Raw genomic sequence first — 14,879 nt, forward strand, 5'->3', positions numbered from 1 at the left:
ACTAGGCAGTGAAAACACCGTAATTGTGTGAAATGGTCTGAATTAGAAACTAATTATAAGGAACATAATTACTGATGAAATATGCATGGAAGTCCTTGGTTTGCTGCCTCTAATATCGCTGTGGACAAATGCGTAGCCAGCAGTAACTGGCATAGAGTCGATGGAAAGCCGACCATTTCTAAATTCTGTCTGAAAAATTCCATGACAACCAGCGTCTCTTCCTTCCCCCAAATCTGTTCAGGGATCCCTTCCTGGTTCCCAGGGCACGCAGAGAACTTTTAAAAACTGATAAGCAAGTTGCTTCTCCTTAATAAAGTTGTATTTTCCTTGGTATTTGTAAGCAGAGATGCATTGAAATCCTCAGACATTTGCTTTTTCAATTTGGTGAGGAACATTTGGTAAAACTCTGCTCTCTAATTCAGAGGCAATAGCTGCTATCGGTTTTATGTGAAAACTTTCTATTTAAGGATCAGTCAGAGAATATGAAAAGATGAGCAATGAGGACGACTCTAAACCTTTTATTATTCTAAAAATTTCATACCTTTTTTTCAAATGAAAAATAATTCCAGGCAAGTGAAAAATAGGAATGTTTTAAAGTTTTGTTCTTCTTAACATTCACCCTCCTCTCCCCTCCCTCGTGTTGAAGGGAAAGGGGAGCGTGAGTGATGAGCCTGTCGTTGGGAGGTTTGTCTTAAAGGCCAGGCTGAAAATAGGAATTTAGCGCCCCTTTGCCCAGAGAAGCTCTTTCAGAAAGGCCCGCAATGAGGGAAGGGGTGCAGCACTTCCTGCCCCGACGCTGGTCCCTCATGGCGGGAAGAGGGGCACGGGCCGCGGCACCGGCTGCCAGCTCCAGGGCCCCCGTGCCCGCCCCGTGCCCAGGACGACAGCTCCAGGCCGAGGGCACCGCGTGGCCGGGCGGACGTAGGGATGAGCACAGGGCAGACCCCCAATAAAAGACAAACGAGGTGGAGCGAGGATGCTGAGAGGGAGCGCTGTGCTCGCTCGGCCAGGTGCCCCAGGACGTCTGCCAGGCCGCGCCGGGGTTGAAGGAGCCCTGTCAGCTATGGCCGGCGCGCACTGCCTTAGCGTTGCCACTGTTGCAGCTGGCCTTCTCCCGTCCCGCAGCCTGCACCCGCCCAGGGATGCCGTGCCCCGGGGACAGGCAGGCGCGACCCTGGAGAGTGGCCGGGGGAGCTGGCTCTTCTCCCATTTCTCCTGCAGGCTTGGAGAGCCGGATTGTCCCCGCGGCGGGGAGCCTTTGTTATCTGGCTAACAGGCGATCCGGGGCCTTCTCACACCCGGTCACTCAAGGTGCATCTCTGCGGGAAACTTTCAACTGAACCAAAAATGGTTTCCTTACCCCCTTAGCTTTCAGCAACAGTGAATTGTTGCATTGACCTGTCTTCTTACAGTTGCTTTTGTGTTTTTGCAGCAAGAACAGGATGTATGGCTTAATCACAAGCCTTAGAGCCTCGCCTGGCCTTTCAGGGCGCAGCAGGCAACGGTCACTGCACGTCCTGTTCACGGAGGCCCCGCGGCGTCCCACGGGGAGGCTTGCTGGCCATACAGTTCCTTTAGGCAACTCCGAAGCGGGAAACGTGTGTGAACACCTGGTTGGGGCCGAGCTGTGAGCAAGGCAGGGGGGCGTGAAGGTGAGCGAGGGCCCCTCCTCTCCTGTAAGCCTGAGTCACCTGTTTATTCACAATCCTTGCTCTGGGCCTTGGGGATACCACAGTGAATGGAGTTCGTATGACGGCGGGCATAGAAAACAAATCATGTAAAATAGTCGTATAATATAACATAAAAGAAGTAACAAGATAAATGAGAACATAGTGGGAGGGCTGGGGAAGAAGGACGAAGCAGGGGCCGCGGCGTCTAGCGCGCTGTTCTCGGGGAGTGATCGGGAGGGCCTCTCGGGAGAGGTGGCGTTTGGGGGCAGTTCTGAATAACTCGGGGAGTGAGCTTGTGGTCACCACCTGCGCGAGGGCCGAGGGTGCCAGAGGAGTGTGTGCAAAGGCCCCGGGGCGCGAGCTTGTCTGGTATCCGAGCAGCACCAGGAAGGCGGGCCGGCCTCAGGGAGCCTTGGGGCAACGGCAGGAGGCGAAGGCCCCACCCCCAAGGCTTGAGGCCCCCCCTGCGCTCGGCTGGTTTCCAGCGTGTCCGTAGGAGCTGTGCCGCGGGTGTCTCATGGCCTCTGGGGATGAATTCTAGGGATGGAGTTACGGGTTTATGGCGCATTTGTCTTGAGCGCCCTGCTGAGACGGCGGTCCTGGGGCGGCACCTCCGGGCTCGCGCCGAGAGGGGCAGGCAGCCCGCCCGAGCAGCAGCTCGCCTGCGAGAGGCCGGCGAGAGGGCCAGGCCCCGTGCACGCGGAGAAAGGCCGAGCTCAGGCCCCGTCCCTACACCTTCCGGGGGCGAATTTCTGCCCCCGCCTCAGGAGGTGTCAGGAAGGGCCCAGAAACCTCCGTGGTGACTTTTGTATGCACTTGGAGTCGAATAGGCGGCCTGGGAGCGCAGAGAAGTGATCGGTGAGCTGGCAGATGGGCACGGGCATCTGGCTGATTCTCATTAGCATTCTCCCAGGCCTCGCGCGGGAGGCAGATCCTTCAAGTGCAGCTCCCAGTCTGCCTTCCGGGGACAGTCACGCTCAGTCTACCGCCATCGCCCGCCGGGCCCTGCTGGGGCTGAGAGCAAATGGCTCCCTCCCTCCCGCCTGCCCCCCCACCGCCCCCCCGGGATGTGGAAGGTTGTTTGCCCGGACTCAGCCCTGGGTCAGCAAAGAACCTTTCTCTCTGAAGAAATGTGACCCTTAATGGCCCTTGTCCTTTTTCTCGAAGTTCACTCCTTCTTCTGTTTCGTTCTAGAACTGCTGTCTTCACAGCAACACCTGGGGGGCCCGGCAGGGAGAGGGCAGGTGGGCAGCGTGTGCCCCCAAGAAGCGGGCCAGCGTGGGGCTTGGGAGGGGTCGCCCTGCAGCCGGGGGACAGGCTGCTGCACCTGCTCTGGCCTCATTACCGGCCTCCTTCCGCGGGACTGGCCCCGGAGGTGATGTTGTGAACTGCAGTCTAAACGCTGCGTAAGGACAAGACTCACCAGAAGCAGCGCGGGGCCAGCTGGGCGAGCGACGTCATTCCCTCCGCGAAGGCCTTTGTCTGCTAAGAACTGAGTGGCATGGAAACACTGAAAGCGCATTTCAGGGCCTGCAGCTGCTCCCGTCCTGCGCTTCTGCGACGGCGACCCCGGGAGAGGAGGTCTGGCCTTCGGCAGGCAGGACACCATCGTGCCCCCCGGGGCGCACGCAAGAAGGGTCTGGACAGCACCGGCCCTGCCTTCTCTCAGCTGCGTGGCCCAGCTGGGGACACCAACTGCAGGCTCGCAAAACGTCCTGGGAGCGAAGGGGACATGGTGACAGCCCAGCCTGGGGCGCACTGAAGTCTGACTTCCCCAGGGGAGCACCTCTCCCGCAAGGCGGTCCTGTGGCTGCGTCTTATGTGCTGCTCTCATGGCACCCCGGGTGTGTTCATCTCTTACCAAAGTGATCTATGAACTTGTCTGAACCCCGTGACTCGTAAGCTCCTTGGAGACTCCATGAGAGCTCTTTCAGCTTGTAGCCTTTACCCATCATAGACTCTGGTCTTTTAGGAGTGATGCTCCTGAAGGATTGGGTAGAGCCACATCAGTCTAGGAGGGCTTCCTGGAGGAGGTGACGTTCTTCCTAGGTTTTGAAGAAAGTGGGGATCTTAGTTTTAGTGAAATTATTCTCTCAGTTTTCCTTTTCTCCATTTTGTAGGTTTGTCTGCCTCCCTGTTCTTAAGTTTGAATGTGTCTGATCCTCCAGATATATAAAAATGCACATCCCTTTGATAATTTTAACTCCTGTCTTGCTCCCAAACTTCAGTCCCACATTTGCAAATACCCTGGGACAGGCAGCCTCTAAGACACACCCCGTGATCCCCGCCTCCGGGGGACGTCACCACCCTTTTGAGGTCTCACTCGCCCTTTGAGTGCCTCGCTCGGACAAATGCCACGTGGCAGTGTTGCAGGACAGCCTGTCTGTGATCAGGTTAGAAAAGAGGGCTCCCCTCACCGGCAGGTGCTCCGGCCTTCCTGGCTCACGTGCTTTGACAATGACGCCCTCTTGGGGCAGCCCCCGTGGCAAGGGACGGGGAGTGGCCCCTGGCCGACGGCCAGCAAGGAGCTGGGGCCCGCAGCTCAACAGCCCATGAGGAACTGAGCCCTCACCCCACCCCCGGGTGAGGCCTCAGGTGGACACCGGCGTCAGCTGACACCTGGACCCCAGCTCTATGGCAGGCGCGGACAGAAGGACTCAGCTGCGCTGTGCTGATTCCTGACCCACATAAATTGTGCCGTAATACATGCATGCCGTTTAAGCCACTCGGTTTTGGGGTAATTTGTTACATCGAGACAGACGAATGGATGCCCGGTGACTCTCGTCACTGGAACATCAAGACTGAACTCGTCACGCTCTCTCCCCCTGGTTGCAGCAGCCCAGCCCCTCCTGCGCTCCGGTCCTCGCGGTGCCTCCAGACGTGGGCCTGCCTCATCTTCCCGCCCTGCTCTGCTGTCTCTCAGCCTCCAGGTCTGTTCCTTCCCTGTTTCCTGCCCGAGCCGCGTGCGTGGCCTGGCCGTCTGCGGGGAGCCAGGCCTCCGCTTGCCTCCGTGCGGCTCCTCCTCCTCCGCGCCGCCGGCCACCCTGCCTGCTGGACTGTGCTTGTTGGCCATCACGCCTGCTGACCCCTCCGTTCTCCTTTGTCACCTTGAATCGCAAGACAGGATTTGACTGACGGCTGCCTCCTGTAAAATTCCTTCCTTGAACTCTTGATTCACAGGTTCCTGGCAGCGTTTTGCTGAGCGTAACTCAAATCATCTGTGACTCTGATTCGATGATTTGATTCCCAGCCCTGGGGACTATGTGCTGTGGCATCAGAGGCGGCAGAAAACGTCTCACTCTTCTCTGTTTGTCAAAACATTTCAAATCCAAATTCACCTTTGCCTGAGTCTGCCTCGTGGACAAATTCATCGCATTCGTTGCTCCTCAAGGCAGACCCATAGGAACAACCTGATTCTTTCAAGACTCTTGGGTGGAGCGCAGGTCACGAGTGGATTAGCAGCTTGAGTGCGGTGGTCACTGAGCGCACAACCACAGACCCAGGGCTGCGAGAGCCAAGAAGGGCCGTGAAGGGGCGGGGGCAAGGCTGAGGCTCCTCCTGCCTTAAATGGACTTTCTGGGCCTGGCCGGCAGGTCTCTGGGGAGCAGGAGACAGCAATTAACTTTGGATCCCAGGGCGGGGGGGCCTGCTCAGCGCTGCCCACAGGTAGACTAGAGCCCAAAGCAGCTCTCCAGGGCAGCAGCAGCCTTCTAGAAAGTCCCAGCCTGAAGGGACTGGCACTCCAGGGAGAGTGAGGAGACCAGTATATGGTTGTCCCTATCATGCCAAGAAGAGTGCCGCCATCGTGGAAAGAAGCCCAGGGCTTGGTGCCGCCCAGGGTCACTCAGGGAGAAACCATGGGTCCCGGGTCCCCACTCATGGGCTGGATGGGGCTTCGTGAGAAGCTGTCCTCCCAGAAAGGGTACAACTATCTCCCTTCCTTCCCTCCACCTCTTCTCTTCAGCACCGAGCCTTTCTCAGCGGCAGGCAGCAGCGCGGGGTGTGTCCTTGTTGTGTAACGTGCAATTGTTGCCGAATTCAAAGGGCTCACCTCCACCGACTTGCTTCTCCATAGTGCCCCTTACCTAGGGTGCTACTGGTGGTGGTTTTCTGCGTTTCTGGAATAAGAACGGAAACCTTTTGGAAAGTCTCTTGCAACTAGCGTTAAGAGCCTGGTTGTGCACATGGCGGGGGGTGCTGAGCTGGTCGCATTCACTGTCCCTTGATTATCGCCAGAACTAAAGGTCCCGTTGAGCATCACAGAAGTGGCCTCTTTCTTTGCAAACCAAAACGACAGCCAGGGTCTGTCATGTTTCTCTCTCTCGCAGTTTCAGATAACGATGGAGGCGACCCTGGCAGGCTCTGAACCCCCGGGGCCCGGGGCCGAGATAATGTGCTGATAGGGAGCGAGGAGGCCCCGCGAAAATGGCGCCGGCCTCTCTTTCCATCTTTCAGTAGCTCTTCTAACAGCCGGTTTCCCCTTCATCCTGCTTTTTAAAACGGCAGGCTTTCTCTTTGAGCGCTTTCTGGCGTCTCCACCTCCTCGGACCTAAAGAGCAGGCCGCAGCCGGAATGCAGGGCGCGGGGGAGGCCAGCTGCAGGCGCAGAGGGCGGGGCACCGTCTCTGCAGCCCGGCTCCGCAGCACGAAGCCCGGGCCGCGCGCGCCTCTCCCCTCGCATTCGGGGTGGGGGGGAACAACAGGAGAGGCCGGAGGCAAAGGCGATGGCGTCCTTTCACAGGTCAGCCCAGGTATTAATGTGCGTAGGTGGCTGTGGCCGAAAACAGTGATAGTTCCTGGGTCCCCTTCGAGTCAGTAAAGCAGATAAATCTAAGGGGCACGAATACAGGGGAGGCAAACGTAGGTCCACAGTTGGGGGTACACGAAACAGACTTTATTTGTGTGGTGTTCACGAGTGACTCTGTTTTTCCACACCAGCGGTGGCGAGCCCCACCCTGTGTGCTCTTCTTACCAGTGGGGGAAACTGCAGCCCTTCAATACGTTCATTTTCCCCGAACTGGCCCTCACGCAAAACCGTCGCTCCCCTCCGCTCCGGGAGTCGGCCCCTCCAGAGCTGGCTTCCTGAGAACTTTCCAGAGGCCCTGGATTTGCATTTCAAAGAGCTTCTGGAAAGGCCAGAACTGTGTCTGTATCCCTAGGAGCAGCCAGAACAGAAGAGAGGCTGTGGGGATCATTCTTTACAATCTCCCTTTGCTTCGGCTTGACTGAGGACTAGCTGACAAGTAAATACCCTGTCTCCTTAAGGCGTATGATGCGACTTGATCTTTTGTCACATGTTTACCACCACCCACCTGATGACACATCCGTCACCCACACCTGGTCCCCTTTTGTTACTTTGTATTTATTTATTATGGGGGGGGGTGAGAATAATTAAGATCTGCTCTCCTAGCAGATTCAGCCGTACAGCGCAGTATTGCGAGCTCTCTGCGCAAACACTTCCCCACCTCCCCGGCGGCTCGGAGTCACTGTGGAGTTTGCAAAGGGAAGGAGTCCCTGAAAGGCAGGCTCAGGTCACCCCGTGGGAGGCCTGTGTCCCTGCAGCTTCCAGAGCCTCGGGAGAAAGGTGTGGGGGTGGGAGGCAGCCTGAGCCGCGGGGGAGTAGTGACTCAGGCCTTCCCGGCGCCTCTGTCCTCAGAGCTTTGGTTATTGGGTCCCTTGAGCACCCCGGTGACGCGCCGGGCACCTCGGTGGGCGCAGTGACTCAGCTCTTCCTTCTGGACCCCTGGGTCTGGCTGGGCCGGGGGAGGACACCCCGCAGAGGGAGGAGGGGTCAGGGTGTGGGGCCGAGGGAGGGCTGCGTGGAGGAGCCGCCGCCGCAGGTCGGGGAGCCAGAGGACGCGGAAGGGCCGCTGCCCGAGCCTCCCCTGGTCCCCGAGGGCAAAGCCGGGGAGAAGGAGAGGACCAGACTCTCAGGACCAGAAACAGATTCAGGATATGTTGGCTCTCAGAAGCTGCCGTGGAGTGCGAGTAAGGAAGGAGTGGGAAAGGTGCGGAGGCTGTTTCCTGAATGGACAGGGCAGCCATAAACTCGCCCTGCGTGGAGACCCGTTCTGTGGGCCCTGGGGCGGCGGCCGGACCCCCGCGGAGGAGGTCACTTGCCTTTCCCAGAGGCTGGCGAGCTCCGGGCCCAGGCGCGCCGGCTCGCTGCTCCGGGCTCCGTGCTGGGGTCGGGGTTCCGCGCTCAGGGCCAGCTTCCCGCCGCGGCGCGGCTCTGCGCGACCGCCCTGAGGACGGCGGACCCCTTGGCATGTCGGTCACTCCGTGGAGTTCCCAGGCTCCTCAATAGACAAAAGTCATTTGAAAATGCCTCATTACAATGTACGCACTTTGCATGGGGAAATCCAAAGAACACCGTTCTTTGGGCTAGCTGTGCTGTCTGCATTTTTTCCAGAAAAAGAAATCCTAGAATGACAGAAGCAGCGAAGGTTGCAGACCCTGCTTCCCCGCTGGCCTCAGTTTCCCCATCTGTCGTCGGAGGGGCCGCAGAACAGAGCTCGGAAGGCCTCTGCTGCTGGGGCAGTTCCTGCCCGAGCGCTGTGCAGACCGGAAGCTGTTTGAAATCGCTTGGCCGGGCCTCCCGAGCAGCCGCGCTGCCGGCCGCGCTTCTGCGCCTGCCCAGCTGAATTCTCCTGGGGGGCCACATAGGCTCTTTTTTCCCATGTGACACTGTTTCAGGTGGCCCCCCGAAATAATTTCATATGCATTCTGAAGGAATCGGTTCACCTAAATCCTTTTCGACAGGACAGCGGATTTCACGGGAGAAAGTGACATCTTACAAAGAGAGTTCCACCAGCTGGAGCTCCTCAGTGCCCTTATCTTTAGGGGCAGTGGGGACAGGCAGAGAGGACCCTGCCGCCCGAGCCACGCTAGGCTTGAAATGCGGGCCTCCTTCCTGCCCCGCTCGTCTGTCCTCGGAGCTGAGCCGTGGGCCTGGCCGCGGGAGGTCTGCTCACGGACCGCGGGCCCGCTCTGACAAAAGGCTTCCGGGACGAAGGCAAAAGGAGCAGGAAAAAAAATATATTCTGTTTTCTTCGATACATCTCTACACATCATAAAGTAAATCAGTCGTACAAATAAAAATGATCGGTGTGCTTGCAACAACCGCGTCTCTGGTTGAACCCTTGTACCCGGCGTGACCAGGGATTGGGCCCAAGGGTGTTACTGTGTGACATGGGCAATCATTTTGGGGAAAGAGGGATGGTCTGCGGAACAGGAAGTAATCCTGGAAGGGCAGACTAGGTGTTGGGTACTGGGTGGCCTTGAGCGACGGGCTGAAGCTTTGCGCTGCATTTTGTGACAAGTCATTGGGGCAGACTCGAACGTGCCGTTTAATTGGACGTCGCGTGTTTTTTACTTCAGGCTGCCCCCTCTGAGCGGAGGGTGCACCGTCTGTCCCGGGACACGGTGTTCTGAGTTCTACTTCCTTCCTGCCTTAAATGGTGGCTTGCGCAAAGGTTCTCCAGGAAGCGGGAAGTTTCCCAGGGCCCCGGGGGACCCCTAAACCTAGTCAAGGCAGCAGTTACGTGTTCGTTGATGCAGTTTCCTAACGCGCTACACACCTTCTGCGTGCAGGGCACTACACGAGGCTCCGGGACGGCGAGGCGTAAATCCTGGTCCCAGATGCTGTGAGGGTCTCGCCACGAGGAGGGAGGCGCTGAGAGATACATTTGCTCTCATGGAGCAAGTGACACACGTCTGTGGGCTTCCGGGAAGGCTTCTGGGGGAAGATGAGCTATTCTCCGTGGGCTAATTAATAGCCGAGAGTTTCGTAAGCCCGTCCGGCAGGGCGTCTCCTGACAGCTGTCAGCTTGTTCCCCGCATCCAGGCCTCTGTTTCCGTGTTGGTCCTCGTTTTGTTTTGTTCATTAGAGCCCACATACGAGTGCGATCGTACAGCGTCTGTGTTTCCTCCCTGGTGTACTTCCCCGGGCATCGTAATCTCTGGTCCGTCCGTGCCGGGGAAGGAGGGACGGTTTCCTCCCTTTCTGCAGATGTGCAAGGTTCCGCTGTGTAAATGCTCCGCTGCTTGCTGTCCACTCGCCTTCTGACGGGCTCTCCCCCGCCCCTTGTCACTTTGGTACACGATTTGTTGCCCCTGACGCAATCAATACTCCTGTAGGAGCAGCAGCAAGGAACGGTGTCCCGCGTTCATTTACATAAACGAACTGTTCTTCCACTGGCTCTTTTTCCAAAGCTCCAGGAAGATGATGTGTGATGGGAGTTAGATAAGAGCCATTGCTGAGAATTTTGGCGTCTACGTTCATCAGGGGTATTGGTCTTTGACGTCTTTTCTTCTAGTGTCCTTCTGTAGCATTAGTATCGGGGTAACACTGGCCTCTTAAAATGAGTCTGGGAGTTTCCCTCCGCTCAGATTTTGAAATAGCTGGAGAAGGATCCGCAGGCTCCTTAGTGGCAGCGTTCGCCAGGGAAGCCTTCCGGGCCGGGCTCCCCTCTGTTGGGGGTTTTCCGTGGCTGAGTCAGTGTCCCTCAGCGCTGGTCTGTTCCGATTCCCTGTTTCTTCATGGCTCAATCTTCGGAGGCTGTGTGTTGCTAGAAGTGTGCTCATTTTTTTAGGTTACCCACTTTGCTGGCATAGAATTGTGTAGTGCCCTTTCATAATGCTCTGTGATATTAATTGTAATATTTCTTCTTCCATTTCTGACTACATTTGGTCCTCTCTCTCTCTCCTTTTTCTGAGTTAGCGCAGCGAAAGCTTGGCCTATTTTGCTTATCTTAAAAACAAAACGAAACAAAACCAACCCGGCCCTCAGTTCCATCCATGTTTTCTATTGTGCTTCTGGACTCTATGTCATCCTTTTTGCTCGGATTTCTGTTATCTCTGTCAGCATTTGCCGAGTGCGCTCCGGCGCTCTGAGTTGGGCGCATACAGACATACGATGATCACGTCACCTTGCTAAACGGACCCCCCCTTATCGCTGTGTAATGACCACCACTGTCCCTCGTTACTATTTCTGGATTCACGTTTATTTTGTCCGAGGTAATCCCAGCTCCCTTCTCACATGACTCCTGGTGACCCGCTTGGCGTTGGTGCTTCCAGGCTCTGGAACTGCGGGTCCCCGGGGGGGCGGGGGGATGTGACAAGGGTTCCACCAGATCCACAGTTAGGGCTGCGACCTGGCGTGTCGGGTTTTCTCCTGGAAGTTGACCAGCAGGCAAGGAAAAATGTGGTGTAGTGACAGGGATAGCTGCCCCTGGTCATCCCGAGGAGACCAGGTCGCTGCTTCATGGGACAGGGAAGATAGATCTGAAATCCGTCGGGTGTTTCTGGGTGCTTCTATGACCAGGAACAACTGTAAATGGGCAAAGAAAGCAGCTACAGCCTCAAGGGTGTGATGAGCAGGGACTTGGGAACACTAGAGACGAAAGTCTGCGTGTACGACGTTATTAGGCGAGCAGCCCAGCTACGCAAGCGGGTTGGCAGCCTAGACCAGCAGAGGTGTCTGGCGGTGAGGAGAGTCCGCAATAGATTCTAGGTGTGGAGGGAATGAATATCAGTTGCATTTTGGGGTGAAGGCTTCCTGGTGAAAGCCTTTTCTTTAAGAAGCTATGACCAGCCCTGGCTGGTGTGGCTCAGTGCATTGAGCGCCGGCCTGCGAACCAAAGGGTCGCCGGTTCGATTCCCAGTCAGGGCACATGCCTGGGTTGTGGGCCAGGTCCCCAGTAGGGGGAGCTTGAGAGGCAACCACACATCGATGTTACTCTTCCTTCCTTCTCCCTCCCTTCCCCTCTCTCTAAAAATAAATAGTCTTTTTTTTTTTTTTAAAAAAGGAAGTTATGACCAGCCACCCCCTTGGAGGAACACGGACCAGACAGAGTGAACAGAATTCGACAGCGTGAACTGAAAGGGTTGTTCACGTGGAGTTGGGCGGTGAAGGGCAGCGCCCTGCTCTCTCACCTGCCCGAGACCGTGCTGCTTCAGTGTGTCATCTATGATGCAACTGCCAGTATCCCCTCAGCACTGGAGAACAACTTTGGTTTGTGGGTGTTTTGTTTTGTTTTCTGGGTTTTTTTGCACATGCAGAAGGCCGCCTGCTTGCCCAGCCCCGGAAAATCAGCAGCCCCCGGGGAGACGCCCTCAGCCCACGGCAGACAGAACTCGGGGCCCCAGTACCCCGCTCGCCCTTCCGGTGGGCAGGGTCGCTTTGATGTTTGTGTTCCACAGAGTTTTGGTTTCCCTTTGGGACTGAGCTCTAGCCCCGTGGCTTCGGGTGGTCTGATGTGCCTACTTTACTCGACTTTCTTTATATCGCCTTCCTGTTTCTCTGCAGTCGTGGCTTGTGACATCCAAGCACCTGCACACAGGTCCTTGCCTTGGCACCTGGCTCTGGGAGGAGCCGGGCTGAGACACTTTCCCATAGCGTTTTACCTTCTCCTGGGCGGACATCTCAGCTCCGCCTCTCATTTAGGCTCACGTGTCTCAGTCTAGACTGTGTTTCCAGGGGCAACAGACGCCTGCTGCTCCTCCTCCATCAAAGCCGATCTAGTCCCTGTCACCTTCAGGGCAAGTGGGCAGACATCCTCTGGGAACAACCGAAGAAACAGACCCTGAGTGACTAGGGCAGCTGAGGCAGAGCCATGTGGCGTCAGCAGGAGAACCGGAAACGGGCGTTTTCTCAGGAGGGTGCATCTGCGTAAAGCCCAGGAGGCTGGGGCTGCTCTTGCCTGCCTGGGACTCAGCACCGCTTAGTGAAGGTGCTGGCGGTTCCAAGTGACTTCCAGGCAGCACCCCAGAATGTGCTCAGAAGCCACCTTGCAGGCTCCTTCCCGCCCTCTCTGGCTTCTCCGGTCGCTCCTGCAGCCCCGGAACTGGCCGAGGTGCTCCTGACAGGCGCGCCCGCGTCCGCCACGGGGACCGTCTCCTGCCGGCCTGGCCGCCCTGGTCAGCCACGCAGCCTGGGGATCTTACATGGCTCTCAGCTGGCCATCGCGATGCGGCCGCTGGTGGGGGCGTCCAGGTCCCCAGCAAGGGGCTGTCCAGGCTGCCCGGCTGCCCCCCCGGGGCCGTGGGAACAGCCCCACACGAGCACAGAGCCCAGGTACCTGGAGCTGCGGCACCGGGGCTCCGTTTCCGTTCTGCTCCTCTCGGGAGCCTCTGCTCGGCCTCTGGCCCTCGGGCCCGATTCTCCGACAGCCCTGATCACAGGGAACACGCACGTCCTCCCGGGAGCGGACAAAGATGTCTCGCACAGCTTTTAAAACATCACGTGACAGCAAGTCTCCCGAAAGGCAAGTGAATGTGTAGCCTGGAACGTGCCCTGACTTGGAGACACTGTCTTTCATGATCACACAGAGCATTTCAGTCCCAAGAACCACAGAGAACCGTGTTTCCAGAGCCTCTTTCTGCAGGTGGGGCCTGAGCTTTGCGTTGACACGCGTGCAGTGCCCCGTTGAGTGGTTTTCCTGGAGTGAGGGGTCTTCTGGGGGTGCATCCCAGGTCTCCTCTTGCTGCCTGAGCCACTGTGAGGTGACCTCCCACTGGCCTCCGCCCTTCCTGCCACGTGGTCCAGGGCCGCGAGCAAGGCGCTCAGGCGGGTGTCCATCGTGACGGAAGTGGCGAGTCCTGCTGCTGCCCAGAACGCCCGCACACACACTGACCCCCCAGAGCCCCGGCGCCGGGCCCGTCCTCACGCCCTCTACGCCGCCTCGTGGTCCGCGTCCCGCTCAGTCTCGTGTGGGCCTCCGGGCTCCCGCCCCCTGGCTACACATACGTGCATGGCTGTCCCCGGCCCCCCTCGGAAGGCTGGTCGGGGCTCTGAGAATGCAGGGCCGCGTCCGTGGGGGGCTGCGGGGAGCCAGCTCTGGGCCCCTCTTATCAGGCACCCCGAGAGGGAAGCGGTCGCCACACCGCTTTTGGACAGACCTGGTGATCTAGGACGTGGCCAGACCACCTGAGGATGGATTAGTCAATTTCTCATCTTGAGTGTAAGTTTGGAAGCCGCCTCGGAGACCTCTCCTGCCCCAGCTCGGCGGATGGGAGGGTGTCGGGGACGCTGGCTTGTCCTGCTTAGTGCGACGAGGCTCCTCCTCCCGCGGCGTCACCTGCAGCACGGCCAGTGCCGGGGGAATCTGTGTGAGGAGTTATTAAAGCAGCACGTCGTCAGCAGCTGAGGGCACGCGGCCCACGTGGCAGGCACCGGCTGTCCCCTGGAGGAGGGGGGGGGGCGCGGAGTGGGGCGGTGAGTCACCAAACGCTGGCCTAGAGTGTCCCCTTAAAGAGACGGCCACAAAGGAGCCCTGTGGTCAGCCAGTGCAGCCTTGTCTGTGAAATCGGGTTCTGTGACCTGGGGTTGGGGGTTGGGGGTTATGTAATAATGTGGGTTTTACATAGAGATTTGTGTATTTACGTCTTCATTTAAAAATCGTTGTTATATGTGACTGTTCCTGGTATTGATTGCATAGGTTAGCTGTACAGCGTGACTGTAGGCAGTCACACGCCACAAAACATATGGTTCCTGCTGACAGGGTCTGTATAGTTATCAGATTTCCTGTGCGATGGCTCCGTACATGTTAAAAAACATTGTTTTTATTTTTGGCAGCATAGTGGTAGCTAATCCTGGTGGGCTGTGGGGTCCCCCTGTCTGTGTGGGGGCAGCTCTGGCTTTCTGTTTGCAGTGGCCCCCAGAGCCCCCTCCCCCCACTCACCCCCAGAAGGCGCACTTGCTCCTCTCTGTCCCCCAGTTAAGTCAGATCACACCCGGCCTTGCTTCTCTTGCCTCTGCTTCTTCAACTCTTGTCACCTAGTGTCTGTGTGTGTGGCTTGTGTTCTTCCCCAGACTGTGGGCTCTGGGTATAGGTCACACTGGGCCTGCCCTCCTGTGCTGGGAGACAAGGGGTGCCCCACAGGAATTGTTTGCACAGGTGGTCTTGGAGCTGCTTCGGGGGCTGGCAGCTGGCAGAAGGCGTCTCCCTGAGGCATGTAACTTGATGGACAGGGCAGGGCAGATGGGCTGGTTAGAATTTCGTGTAGATCGGCTGACATGTGTCCGCAACCTAAGTGGCTACACTCTCGTGTCCAGGTTGTGTAAACGGCCTCCTTGGGCATTTTTCCAGACAACTGCGGTAGCCGGAGGCGCGACCTCCTGGTAGAGTTAACGTTGAATCGCGTGTTTGCTGTGTGCCTGAGAAGTTTCTGTGTGCTGTATGGCCACGTGCTCGGGTGGCCTGCTTCG

At 57.6% G+C, this 14,879-nt stretch overlaps 1 non-coding gene across 1 annotated transcript; it reads left to right on the forward strand.

The window, feature by feature from the left end:
- The first annotated feature begins 14,081 nt into the window (after positions 1-14,081).
- On the forward strand, positions 14,082-14,217 carry LOC129081192 (small Cajal body-specific RNA 14). The gene has a single exon (XR_008530264.1). It is a non-coding gene; the product is annotated as a small Cajal body-specific RNA 14 (non-coding RNA).
- The last annotated feature ends 662 nt before the right edge of the window (positions 14,218-14,879 follow it).

This window comes from Pteronotus mesoamericanus, unplaced genomic scaffold, assembly GCF_021234165.1.
Source record: "Pteronotus mesoamericanus isolate MK-2021 breed Mesoamerican mustached bat unplaced genomic scaffold, CSHL_Meso_final contig_94, whole genome shotgun sequence".
Taxonomy (NCBI): Eukaryota; Metazoa; Chordata; class Mammalia; order Chiroptera; family Mormoopidae; genus Pteronotus; species Pteronotus mesoamericanus.